The 11,452-nt window shown below is 38.4% G+C and overlaps 1 pseudogene; it reads left to right on the top strand.

Moving 5' to 3' along the window:
* Positions 1-395: 395 nt before the first annotated feature.
* LOC135215361 (uncharacterized) lies at positions 396-10,429 on the top strand (annotated as a pseudogene).
* The last annotated feature ends 1,023 nt before the right edge of the window (positions 10,430-11,452 follow it).

Raw genomic sequence — 11,452 nt, forward strand, 5'->3', positions numbered from 1 at the left:
CATATGATATTTATTTTTTCTAGAGTTTGGTCAATAGTTTATAGATGAGATTCTACATTTTTATAACTTAAAAATTATCAGTTACCAGTGGAAGCTGTTTCTCATTATTTCAGGTCGAGAATCATACTTATTACGAATGGGAAATCATAGAAGGCTAAACATGGACAGTGAAACAACGTGTTAAATAAGTGCTTTTAGTTATTGGTGACTCTTGCATGACGCAGAAAAAACCTTCCATTACAGCAACCAAACGGTAAAGATGATAACTATGTACTCAGTGCGCTGGGCTCTGAAGCACACAAAGATAAAGTGGACCGTATTACGCGGCCGCTCCCCAACAACTACTGCAACTGCTGCCGCCTCGCGTGAAAGAAAACAAACAAAAACACCCGAGGCCCACGATGCGCATCCCGCTCAAAGCTACCGAGGAGAACATATCCGAAGGCGTTCTCATGAGCGAAACGCTATGTCGCTTCCGGAACGAGAGCGGCGAGATCGTCCTCGTGTCGTGCCCGAGCGTCGCGCCCCCTCCCCCCCATCCCAGCGAGGGGGGTCACCCGAGCCCGGACCAGGACGTCGACGAGGCCTACTACCACTACGACTACGAGCACTACAACCTGACGGACGACCAGTGGTTGATCGTCCGGCAACTCAACACCTACTACATCCGCTGCTGATCGTGGTGGCTTCGTGGGAACCTGCTGTCCTGCGTCGTCTTCCTCAACACACGTCTCCGGATGAGGGTCGTCCAGTTACTACCTGGCGGCGCTGGCCATCGCCGACGTGACGTACCTCTTCATCCTCTTCCGGTGTGGCTCGATCTGCTCGGTTCAACACTTCAACGTCAACGTCTTGTGTCAGGTGAGGAAGAAGGAAGACGTTTGCGGTCATTAAGACGTCATAACATATCTTCAATCACTCATAACACATCCCAGGTAGCCCACCTTTGATTCGGATGATGCATAAGTTAAATAAATGTATTAGCTTTCATGAAAACCATAAATCATTAATCGTAGGCTCGATCGATGAGCACTTCTTTCTGTCTGCCTTCAGATCTTAAAAACGACCGAGGCTAGAGGGTTTCAAATTGGTACGTTGATCATCCACCCTCCATTCGTCAAACATACCAAATTGCAGCCCTCTAGCCTCAGCGATATCTACTTTTACTTAAGGTTAAAGTTAGCCACAATCGTGCATCTGGCACGATACAGGATAGGCCACACGAAAGAGAGATCTATATTTTCGGTGGTCTTGATTTTACTCTATGCTGAAATCTCTTTTGCGGCATCTGTGACTTCTTTGTTCTTTGTTTTGATGAAATGAATGAAAACAGTTTAAAGAAACAAGGTATAATTTGAAAACTTCTCAAACACAATATAAGTTGCATTTCAGTTGCCTTCATCCTCGCTTTCAGACGTTGCAATATCATCCTCGTCTAGAAAACGGGAAGGACGCCGCGAAATCTAAAACTGTCTCAAACTGAAGTGTACGTTGGTGTAGTTTGTAGACCAATTAGCCCGTAAGCCAATTAGATGACTGAAGACATTAGTGACTTTAGTTAATGGAATGATGAAAGGATCTACTGACGCATGGCACAACGTAAAACACAAAATGTGGATGTTATTCATTCATTCAACCAGTTATGTACCATTCCTCAATATATTTCATCATTATTCACGATTGTCTGTTTTTTACGATTGAAGCAGAGACGCTTTTTTCAGGATAACCAGAAATGATCAAAGGAGCTGACTATTAACTAACAACCGATGGGTCCTCTCTCTCTCCTCTCTCTCTCTCTCTCTCTCTCTCTCTTGCACACACCACACAGCTAAATTGGGACACTACAAAACAAACCTTTCTCCAGGCATTTACATAATGCCACTCTGGACAAACACATCCCATTTATGACCTCTATTTTTTAACGACCCTCAAAGCCGACCACAGACCTTGAATGCGGCACGAAAAGTCCCACAGATGGCCCTTGTTTTTTAACCACTACCTTTCCCCAGCCCCCCACCCACCCCATCCCCTGCACTTTTCAAAACCTTTTAAATGTTCTCTGGTCCCCTTTTCTGTCCTTGCTTTCACGGAAGACTTTAGGAGCTCAATTGATTCGATCGGCGCCAATTTCTTCTGCAACATTGGATGCAGCAACGTTTAATTTAACCCATCCCATTTCCTGCAACCAATATCCCCCTTGCAGTCTTAAAGGTGTCGAAGCATCTCCAGAAGACACTGACACTTCAATCAAAAACCTCTCTCTCTCTCTCTCTCATCTCTCTCTCTCTCTCTCTCTCTCTCTCTCTCTCTCTTGGAAAAGGTTCATCTTGACACCGGCTGTGTCAGTGTCAGTGACCTTTGATTGGTGGCAAACCAGGGATCAGAAAGTCACTCATTCCAGCATCAGTCATTCTGGTGATTATGTACAGCGTTCATCGAACTCTGCTCGTGACATCTAAAAACTTTCTATTTTTGTCTGCTAAGTGACTGATCTTCATCGTCTGATCCCATGATCAACCTGGTATGCTTTTAGATTTATCATAATTCCTGGTGATCTCTTTTTCCCTTTACAGAGAGAGAATAAAAAAAATCTGCTTTCAAGTGGATCAATATTAGTTCTGATGAACACGTTTCATCTCAGTTTGACTTTGAGTTGTTCATGTTTTTTTTTTTCTCTCTCTCTTTTGATCAGATTCGACCATTTTACCTGAACTTTAGTATGATTTATTTATTAAAGTAGTGTCGAGGTAATTGCTTTATAGCAAAGGAAGATAAAGGAAGGGAAAACGCATTTACGAGAAGTTCGGCAGTAAGGAGGCATTAGCGCATTGTGTTGGAGGTGCCTGTTCCCATGATGGTTCTAGAATCGGCAGGAGTGTTGTGGAACTCGCCAGGCGCCGACGTGACGTGAGAAACGCCGTGATTTCTGATGCAATACCTCGTCTAGATTCTTCGGAGAAGTTCCGGTAATCTCGGGAGTCTGTGACGCTCGCCGTAGGCCCCGCTCCCAGGATGCCATATAAATACGACGGACGAAGTAGGAGCAGCAGAGATCATCAGTTAGTCACAGAGAGATATCCTCAGTAAGAGCCACAGATCAGATTATCAGTGAGAGATCAGCAGCAGCAGAGATCATCCGAGAGAGATAAGAGAAAAAGGAACCGACGAAGGATCAGAAGAAAAGTTGCTCAAGAGTTGGTTGAATTTTGGTCAAGCCATCTTCAGGAGTGGACTACCAAGTTATTTCGACGTTGTGGGACACTTCAGAGAAGAAACGTTCTGCTAGAGGTTTTGGGAAGTTCCTGTCCCTCATGTATCAAGAGTAGACATTATTTTCTGCAATACGGAATCAAGAAGACGTCGGTAATCGCAGTTCTCCTTTTGTGAAGCCATCGTTTCGAGTTGCCAAACCAGCCGGCAAGTACTTCCATTCCCTCACTGTTCCCCCAGTTCATGCAGTGTAAGATTTGCCTTTTTATGTAAATATGAGATGCCATTCTGCATTTACCTTTGCTAGTAAGCTTGTAAATAAACCTTTGTTGTGTTAGTGTTTCTTTTTATATTCGTATCCCCAGTTTCAATTGTTGGTGTCGAATTTTTTTTTCTTTTTTGTTTATTTCATATCGAACCTGAAGCGGACCTCTCTCAGAGGCCGTAACAAGTAGATTATTAGGCATATTATCTCTTTGCGGGAAATCTAATGTATAATAAATTTTTTGTTATTTTCGAAGAAAGTGATTCTATATATTGAATTACAGAGATTTTTGTTTTTGTTTAATCTTCAAGAGCTCTTCAAGTTTGTATTTACTAGCTTTCTGACACCCATTGTCATTACTTATTTCAAATAGAATTAATATGAATTAGTCTTCATTTGTCTTTCCATTAGGATGTATCATTGAAGTCATATCTTTTAAATTTGTTTGCATCGAAGAATAATCATAAACAATACTTTATAAAACGAATAGGAGTATTAATATAAATGAGCCTTCTGAATATTTAATTGAAATATGTAATACATTGCATAAATTATTCCTTGACTATCTTTTACTTTTGTTTACATCGACGAATAATTACAAACAAACCTATCTGTATTCAAGACGTTTATTATCTCTTTAGAATACCTGTATTTGTGGACAAAATAGAAAAAAAGCAACAGAATAGACTAGTGGTGGAGATAAAAAAAAGGGCTCTTGGAATACTTTGTGTTGAGTTCATCTGATAGAAAGGGACAGGGGAAACAGGTCTTGGTTTTCCCTAATGGAAGAAGAAGAAAAAGTCGTTTGTGAGTAATAGGAAACAACTCTTTTATTATTTTTTTAATAACCACGACGAAACGAACAGTTCTTTTGTTTCCCTTTATCCCGTTGCTTGAATACGTAAATAATACCTTCCTCTCATAGCATATTTTCTTTCTCTGGTCTGCCACGTAGGATCAATGAATAATTGGTAAAACTCTGAGCTGTTATTGTTCGTTTTATATTGCATGGTCTCACAACGACTAATGTTAAGACCAACATTTTTGTTAATACTAGTTACATTACCTTCCTGTTAACACTTAGTGTTAACTTAACAATATGATTGTAAATAGTAGCTCACTACAAATCTATTTGAATGAAACAGCACAGTCTTCCCACCGACAACCTGTCACGCGGTATCTATTGATACATCAAGAATATCAAGAATCAAAGACTTTCTATATTCAGTTCTTCAGTCCTGAATTTTAGCCTGATTGTGTCTGGTGCTGTATAGTTTGGGAGCTGTGGAGGAATTCATGTCAAGAAACCAGATTCATTGGGTCATACACAACAGCAATACAATTTTGGTTCCATATCAATATAAATCCAATATTCCTCTTAAGTGGTTTCAATCACAATATTGGGCATAATATCACTTTTAGTTAACAAACATTACCGAGTGACTATTTGGAAATGAGGAAGTTTTGAATTTGAGCAGTGGTGGATATCAACAAGTCCTAAAATAAGATTGTTTTTTTCTTAGACGTTCGACAAGATGAATTATTCATTCTGGCTTTCCTCCGTCGGAAATGCTCCAAAGACCTTTCCTCTTTTCTTCCACGACCCGTAGCGTGCTTATAAGACCTGGCTCTGCGGCTTGTGGGACCTTCTAGGTGATTAAATTATTCAGTGTTCTTTAGCTCCATCTAAAAATGTTCTCGTGTTTTCTGGAAGACAGTTACCTCTGCGTATCGCTTAGAAAATACTTAACATTTCCACTGCTGCTCTCACTTGCATGTCTGACCTCATTTTTTCAAATGAGATATATACATTTTTCATGTTTCACGTTTCTTCAACGTATTATACCTTTATTTGACGATCTTCCCTTCTTGCTTTTCTAAATTCCCTAAGTAACCATACATTCTCTTAATCATATTTCTAAGCAGGAAATTGTTATACATGCTGGAAATATGCATGCATAACAATTTCCTGCTTAGAAATATGAAAAATGTATATATCTCATTTGAAAAAATGAGGTCAGACATGCAAAAGAGAGGAGCAGAATATGGCGCTGAATTTTAAGAGGAATGTTGACCCAAATGTTGTCTGTTCATCAGTCACGGAACGGAAACGAATCAATACTGTTTTCCATAATACATTTGTGAGTGGATTAAGTGCCGTAGGCAGATATAGATAACTGGATTCTGGAATGCCTCTATGATAACTGGAGTCTGGAACTCATATTAAATGGTATATTAATATTTATTAATAAAAAAAAAGGAAAAGGAATAGACAGGTAATCCACTAAACATGAAAGTAACTATTGTTAAGAACAAAGCAACACAGAAAACGAAAGGGCTCAAGCATTATTCCAGTCAGTCACGATTCATAAAGGCAGCTACATCAATGAAACTGTGAGATGATATTCACGAACGGTTTCTGGAAGTTAGTTACAAAAATGCAAATATATAGCTTCTATACCTTCATCACCTCCTCCTCTCGTTTTAGAAATGAGAGCTTCTAGTCAGTTCAATTTTTCAATGATTTTTTATCATAGGGTGTGGAATCGTCTTTTTTTTATTTACCAATTTTCCTAAATAATTTACCCCTGTTTTTTTAGTTTTCTGTAAAGGGGCCATCTTTGTCTGCCCGTCCGCCCTCAGATCAAAAAGAAATTTACAGCCATAAAAAACGACTTTAGATGACATATCCCTGGAAAAAAAAACATGTTTACAAGTAAATGACTTGCATTTTGATTTCTATAAAGATAGGAATAACTCATCCTTACCAAGAGCTACTCCAAGCTCTTGGCAGACTCGTCGCCTTCCTCAGGTGACCCTAATTTATTCTGGTTTATTCTGGGAATTCCAGGGAGCTCAAATAACATCAAATCATATTTGAGATTTGGAATTTGTTGGGTTATTTATAGACTGGAATATTCTTTATAAACGAAAGCACTAAATGTTTGGGAATGATGATATGTTGATGTGGAGTTTCCACATCAACATTCTCTCTCTCTCTCTCTCTCTCTCTCTCTCTCTCTCTCTCTCTCTCTCTAATATATTTATACTTTCTTTTGCAGCTGGAGATATATCTCGGGTCAGTGTCGAGTTCCCTCAGCGTGTGGCTGACTGTGGCTTTCACGGTGGAGAGATTCATAGCAGTGCAGTACCCTCTGCAAAGACCGACCGTTTGCACAGTCCACAGAGCCAAAACCATCATCCTGTCTCTCTCCTGCTTTAGCGCCACTGTCCATGTCTACGTCTTCATCACTGCCGGGGTCATCGTGCATGAAGATGAGGTAAGGACAGAGAGAGAGAGAGAGAGAGAGAGAGAGAGAGAGAGAGAGAGAGAGCTGTCTGGTTTGGCTGTCGAAGTGTCTGCTAAAAGGTGTTCGCTAAAGTGAGTGGTTAGTTACCGATTAGACTAATTTGTCATGACGCTTTCTGACTGTTTTTTTAAGTGCTTTATAATAGTTAGGCTGCCGTTTTTAAAGTGTTTAATTTATTAATTAATCTCTCACCCATTCATGCGACTTTCCCAATCCTTTATCTAGCCCTAACTTCTCGAATTGTTACCACAAAGCAATCGAAAGTTATTGGTGCAAAATATCCTACAATTCCATACCGTCCCTCGCACTTTCCCCTGAGCTGCTCATTTTTCTTTACCTCACCCTCGCTTTCTTCACATTTTTTTAACACTCATACCACTCTATAACCCCTCAGGCGCTCTCTAGGAATTCTGAAATGCTACTAGTCTCTCCCCCCGACCTTCCATAAAACAAAAGGTTGGGTTTAGAGTTCGCCGGTATCCTCGACGCTGAGTCAGCAGTATCTTCTATTCCTTAGCTCATAAGAACCTGCGAGTGATCACTGTATCCTCCATTTTAAGTTGAGAGAGAGAGAAAGAGAGAGAGAGAGAGAGAGAGAGAGACAGAGAGAGAGAGAGAGAGAGTCTCATTAGTCTAGACTCCAGTTTATCCGTTTATCCTTTAAGTCCGCTAGATACATCAGGTTTATATTTTTCCTAGGGATTATTCACCATTCAGCAAAATACGAATCCAAAAAAGCCCAATCCAAAAAAGGCTTTCGTATAACGTTTTTTTTTTTTTTTTTTTTTTTTTTTTCCGGTTATCGCCAGGTTTAAAAAATCCGATCTCACTTATAGTGTCGCCTTCCTGGTGTCATGTTGTGCTTTTCTACCCTTCCTGTTTTGACGTAGATCTTACATTTCACCGTGTGGACTACGCAACACCATTATAAGCAGTACGGGGTATTTGACCTCACACTTGCGAGGAAAGAGGGACATTATACACATAACAACATCCTGAAGGTCTAGAAACCTTGTCGCCTTTGCATTTCAGATTCGTTTCCCTAAATGTTCCAGGGCGACGAGCAAGAAGCTAGCTCCCTGAATGCCATTAGGTTAAGCAAAAACATCATAGCACAAATGCTCATCCCTTCCTCCTACACCTTCTTCTTCTTCCTCATAGACAGCAATTATGAAATGGACGCGACTGGGGTACTTAAGAGCGGAGTGTTTTATTTCTTTTTCAGGACGGGATCAAGATTACCGAATGTAATTTGCGGATGGATTACATGATCGTCGTCATGAATACCCTCATCGCCAGTCAGCTCATCAAGTAAGCACACAAAGGAAGTGGAGATGCTTCTTCCTGGGGAAAATAAAATAGCTGGTTTTTTTATTTATTGAAATATTTATCTTGTTTTTCTTCTTGCTGGGGAAAAATAAACCAGGGAGTTTTTTATTTATTAAAAGCTTATCATTGCTTTGCGTGTTGGTGAAAATAAACCAGTAGGTTTTTTAATCTTTATATTATTGTGAGTATTGCTAGACAAAATAACTACCATTTTTTTTTTATCTTTATATCATTTGAGTTTTGCTGTGGAAAATAAGCCAGCATGTTTTTTATTTATAAAAAAATTATCATGCTTAAGCTTTTTTGGTGGCATGGAAAATAAACTCCAGCAGTATTTTTTTTTAAATCTTTATAGTTAATTTTGTTTTCGAGTATTGCTGGACAAAATAAACCAGCAGGATTTTTATGTTTACATTATTTGGAGTCTTCCGTGGAAAATAAACCAGCTGGTTTTTATTCATCAAAGTCTTTATCTTGGTTCGCATGTTGGTGGGAAAATAACCACATGTTTTTTTTATTTTTATTTTATTAAATCTTATCTTATCCTCTCGTCTTCCTTGGTGAAAATAAACCGCAGGTTTTTTATGTTTCTATTATTTTGCGCCTTGCTTTGGAAAATAAAGCAGCTTTTTTTCGTGTTTTCTTATATTATTTTGCGTCTTGCTGGGGAAATAACCCAGCTGTTTTTCTTATTTATCAAAATCTTTATCTTGTTTTGTGTCTTGCAAGAGAAAATAAACCAGAGAGTTTTTTTTTTTATTTATCTTAAGAAAATCTCTATCTCATTTTCCGTTACTCCTATGCTCTATTTCCTGTGATCTAATTTAATTGCTGTCTCTGTTATTACTACACCATATGTCACTTTGCTGTAAGTTTATCACGAGAAAATATATCATATTACGAGTATCATTTCAATTATGTTAATGCTCAAAAACATAAGCAAAACTCATATCAATTATCCTAATCGACTTCAAACCAGTATCCTCAGACAATTAAAATAATCTACTTTAACATTAAATGAAAGAGAGTAATGATTAAAGTGCAAGCATACAAAAAACTTATAATAAATAAATAACTAAAGAAAATTATTGATAAACAGATTCTGGCAAATATAAGTAATTTAGTTTATATAGTGATTAAATATTAGACTCCGAAAAATAAAAAAAAAATAATTGAAGGTACTGATCCGAACATCGACGAAAGTAAACGTCACATCGAAGCAAACTGAAAAGCTTCTTCTTCTTCTTCTTCTTCTTCTTCTTCAGGTTTTCTCGGAGATATCGTCACCGGGAAGATCCTTTGCATCTGCAGGAGTTTGATCGAGGGCCGCAAAATGTTCTTCCGAAGGTAAGGGTTCTGCTCCTTTTCAGTTTTCTGTTTTCTGTCTGTCCGTCCGCCCACCTCCAGATCTAAAAGACTACTGAGGCTAGAGGGGTTTGCAAATAGGTATGTTGATACCCCACCCCCCTCCAGTCATCACACATGCCAAATTGCAGCCCTCTAGCCTCAGTAGTTTTTTATTTATTTAAGATTAAACGTACCATGTATATACACACACACGCACACACACACACACACACACACACACACACACACACACACACACATATATATATATATATATATAATATATATATATATATATATAGATATATATATATATATATATATATATATATATATATAATTATGAAAACATTATTATTTCCGAGGTAGAACGCACTGGATATCAACAAAGGACATTTGTAGTTTAATGCTTAAATATATGTATTTATATACATATGCAAATGCACATTCATATACGCACATACATATATAAGATTTTCAATACACATCTCTTTCCAAACGTACACACCTCAGACTATACTGAGAGTTGAATATCCCACTTAGACAATTGAAATACATAAAAGAATCCTTTAATAAAAAAAATAAAAAAAAACGTCGAATCTAAATCTGGTTATGCACAAACACGAACTCTTCAAAAACACCACAGAGGCAAGAAACAAAAATACAAATTTGAGTTTTTTTATTGTTACGTGATAAGAAACGGTTTCCCCATCCACTCCCTCCCCCCAAGCAGCCTGGAGGAGGGGCGGGGACCAGCAGCCACTCGAGCAGGTCGCCGTGTCCCAGCTCCGGCCGAAGCGTCAACAGGATAGCGAAGCAGCACCTCAGCGGCCCTCCGCAGTCCTCCTCGTCCTCCACAGCGAAAAACAACAACAACCTCAAGATGGCGGCGCCCTTCACCACGTCTGCTGCGACAGGTGAGTCTAGATTTTCAACTCTGGAGTCTGAGTTCGCTTCGTTTTGGTAATCATTAAGTTACTCTCTTCATTTTTGTTATTAGGCGGATTTCGGTCGTTTTGTGACGACGTGAACTTTATAAATAACATTTTTTGTCATTCGAAGTTATGCTATTTTGTTTCTGATGCTCCCCAAGATCTCGTGGTCACTCTCAGCTGTTTAATCAATATACAATTCCCTGATGTTAATAATTAGTAAATTATGCTGATTATTTTTACCAAGATCTTGTGATCGGTCAGCTGTTGAATCAATATACAATTCCTTGAAGTTAATATTTAGAGAATTGCGTTGATTTTTTACTGTTGGCGATCTTTACGTCATGAATAAAAGGGCCGTAAACTGTGGTATATTGTTTCTGATGCTCCCAAGAACATGAGGTCACCCAGTTCTTTAAAAGTTACATAATTCCTTGCTATTAACGTTTCGTGATTTTCCTTAGTTTTTCCGCTTTGTGAATGTAATACAGAACAATGTTAATATTCAAAGTATCGAGTCAAGTTTCTCTATGCTATTTTGTTTTGGTATTCTTAAAATCTTGCTATAATTTGTTTCTAAATAGTTAGATGATTCCTATGTATATGTACATATACGAAAAAACTGACGAAAATCCCCTCCCAAAACGTTTCCCATAATTTTTTTTTGGAAAGTAAGATTAATTGGCAAAGACAAAAAAAGTATTGAACTATTAGAGAAATTTTAAAGTAATTAATCCTAACCTTACCCTACTTTTATGGCCTTCCCAAAACTCACAAAGACAATCTTCCATTCAGACCCATCGTTTCATGTGCCGGAGCTTTCAATTACAAAATTTCTAAATGGTTAGCTGGCCTCCTTTCCCCTTTTTTAAGCACTTTTTCTCCAAGTCACATTAAAAATTCGGAAGATTTTTGTCACAAATTCAGAGAAGCACATAACCACCATTCACAACATAAAACTTTTAAGCCTTGACGTAGATTCCCTGTTCACTAAAGTACCAGTACAGACGTTCTTCAGTTTTTCAGTAAAAGGGTAAAATTATCCCCTATTCAGATCA

This window comes from Macrobrachium nipponense, chromosome 5 (assembly GCF_015104395.2).
Source record: "Macrobrachium nipponense isolate FS-2020 chromosome 5, ASM1510439v2, whole genome shotgun sequence".
NCBI classification, from domain to species: Eukaryota; Metazoa; Arthropoda; class Malacostraca; order Decapoda; family Palaemonidae; genus Macrobrachium; species Macrobrachium nipponense.